Raw genomic sequence first — 2,738 nt, 5'->3', positions numbered from 1 at the left:
TCCCATCGCCACAGCTCCTGTACCACCGCTGAGCGGCCGGGTCACCGGCTCGGCTCCTCAGCGAAAACCTGAATATGCGCTGCATCTGCTGCCTACTTATACTCACGCTGTGATCAGCAGCAGCTGGATGCAATAATCGCATGCCAATGTGCATTGGCTCGTTTAGTTTACACTCGAAGTAGATTGGTCTCTCTAAGCGAGATCCCAATTCGTCGGTCATCCGACGTGACGTCGAGAGTGACCGACTGAAAGGGAACGTCTCGGTTACGTATGGTAACCCTCGTTCCCTGAAGGAGGGAACGGAGACGTCACGTCCCATCGCCACAGCTCCTGTACCACCGCTGAGCGGCCGGGTCACCGGCTCGGCTCCTCAGCGAAAACCTGAATATGCGCTGCATCTGCTGCCTACTTATACTCACGCTGTGATCAGCAGCAGCTGGATGCAATAATCGCATGCCAATGTGCATTGGCTCGTTTAGTTTACACTCGAAGTAGATTGGTCTCTCTAAGCGAGATCCCAATTCGTCGGTCATCCGACGTGACGTCGAGAGTGACCGACTGAAAGGGAACGTCTCGGTTACGTATGGTAACCCTCGTTCCCTGAAGGAGGGAACGGAGACGTCACGTCCCATCGCCACAGCTCCTGTACCACCGCTGAGCGGCCGGGTCACCGGCTCGGCTCCTCAGCGAAAACCTGAATATGCGCTGCATCTGCTGCCTACTTATACTCACGCTGTGATCAGCAGCAGCTGGATGCAATAATCGCATGCCAATGTGCATTGGCTCGTTTAGTTTACACTCGAAGTAGATTGGTCTCTCTAAGCGAGATCCCAATTCGTCGGTCATCCGACGTGACGTCGAGAGTGACCGACTGAAAGGGAACGTCTCGGTTACGTATGGTAACCCTCGTTCCCTGAAGGAGGGAACGGAGACGTCACGTCCCATCGCCACAGCTCCTGTACCACCGCTGAGCGGCCGGGTCACCGGCTCGGCTCCTCAGCGAAAACCTGAATATGCGCTGCATCTGCTGCCTACTTATACTCACGCTGTGATCAGCAGCAGCTGGATGCAATAATCGCATGCCAATGTGCATTGGCTCGTTTAGTTTACACTCGAAGTAGATTGGTCTCTCTAAGCGAGATCCCAATTCGTCGGTCATCCGACGTGACGTCGAGAGTGACCGACTGAAAGGGAACGTCTCGGTTACGTATGGTAACCCTCGTTCCCTGAAGGAGGGAACGGAGACGTCACGTCCCATCGCCACAGCTCCTGTACCACCGCTGAGCGGCCGGGTCACCGGCTCGGCTCCTCAGCGAAAACCTGAATATGCGCTGCATCTGCTGCCTACTTATACTCACGCTGTGATCAGCAGCAGCTGGATGCAATAATCGCATGCCAATGTGCATTGGCTCGTTTAGTTTACACTCGAAGTAGATTGGTCTCTCTAAGCGAGATCCCAATTCGTCGGTCATCCGACGTGACGTCGAGAGTGACCGACTGAAAGGGAACTAACGTTAGCCAATGCACCACTGTGTCCGGGTAGTGGAAAAATTACACTAATAACTTAATCACACTGGTTAGATTACACAAAATGTTATAAAACATTCATGTTAGAAAACACGAAAGTTTTCGCCAACTGTTAAGGTCATTTTTCCCGTTTGGTTGTTTGGTCCCCCTTTTCCTTTTTGCCAGCGCGTCTTGGTTTCGTCTGGACAGCTCAGCCCCAATCCGACACATCACATATTTGTTCAGGACTATCCTCTCGATATCCTCTGCGTGCCTTGGATGTTAGTGCTCAACATCAATGAATAAATTACCACCTCTCAGGTAATGTTTTAATTTTTTTGTGATGTCTTTTTTCGCCCATACTTTGGGAAGGACTTTTTTTTTATTTTACCCTGACAGCTTCCCAAAACTTTTTTTTATTAGGTCAGAAGATCTGATCAGATTTGAAGAGCTGGTATATTTTTTGGCATTGATGAAGTGACCAGCCTTTCGGTGGTAGTTGTGGTTCGTATCATTGGACATAACCAACAACTTTTCACAAGCTTCACAGGCGTTTATGGCAGCGTCTTCAGACAACTTGCGGACCACCCACCCAGCAACATAGGTAAGTGCCTCTACTTCACCAATGTCAGACTGCTCAGGTGGCTCATCCTGCTGTACAAATGGAGTAATTTATGCATATTATGAAGAACTGCATTATTTCATTGTATTTTTGTGTATTACTTAAATGAATAATAACGAATAGGTGTTAACATTCTAAATTAATTCAAGAGCATGTTAAAAACAGCAGGCTAACACTAGGATATGAGTGTGAGCATGCTGTTATGTCTTTGGAATTATTTTCAGTTTACTTGTTCATTTGCATCCAATCCATTTGTATCATCATCATCATGACCAGTCTCATTCTTGTTAGAAGAGGAATGCAGACGAGGAGGAACACAGAGGAATTGTTATGCAGGTAAAGCATGGAAGAAAAGGTAAGCAATTTAAATTTAATTAATTTTTACATGTCAATCTGCTGAGTAAAATATGCTTATGCATTACCTGTTCACTACAACACACAGTGGGAGACTGAAGAAGCTGTATGTAGCCGTCTGGCATACAGTTTGTGGGACTATCATTAAAAGCAATGATATTTTCCACTGATGCACTTCTTAGTGCAGCTGAAAATTCTCTGGCTGAAGGGTGAAACCGGTGCCCTCCTTTGCCTCTTATAACAGAGAACAGATTCT

General features: G+C 47.7%; 1 long non-coding RNA gene across 1 annotated transcript; it reads left to right on the top strand.

The window, feature by feature from the left end:
* Window positions 1–1,731: 1,731 nt before the first annotated feature.
* On the top strand, window positions 1,732–2,487 carry LOC107748192 (uncharacterized). The gene is made up of 3 exons (XR_001640891.1): window positions 1,732–1,827; window positions 1,930–2,110; window positions 2,420–2,487. It is a non-coding gene; the product is annotated as an uncharacterized LOC107748192 (long non-coding RNA).
* Window positions 2,488–2,738: the final 251 nt, after the last annotated feature.

This window comes from Sinocyclocheilus rhinocerous, unplaced genomic scaffold (assembly GCF_001515625.1).
Source record: "Sinocyclocheilus rhinocerous isolate Xijiao unplaced genomic scaffold, SAMN03320098_v1.1 scaffold289, whole genome shotgun sequence".
Lineage (NCBI taxonomy): Eukaryota > Metazoa > Chordata > Actinopteri > Cypriniformes > Cyprinidae > Sinocyclocheilus > Sinocyclocheilus rhinocerous.
Note: the sequence above shows the minus strand (reverse complement) of the source record. Positions and strands in the feature narration are given on the sequence as shown.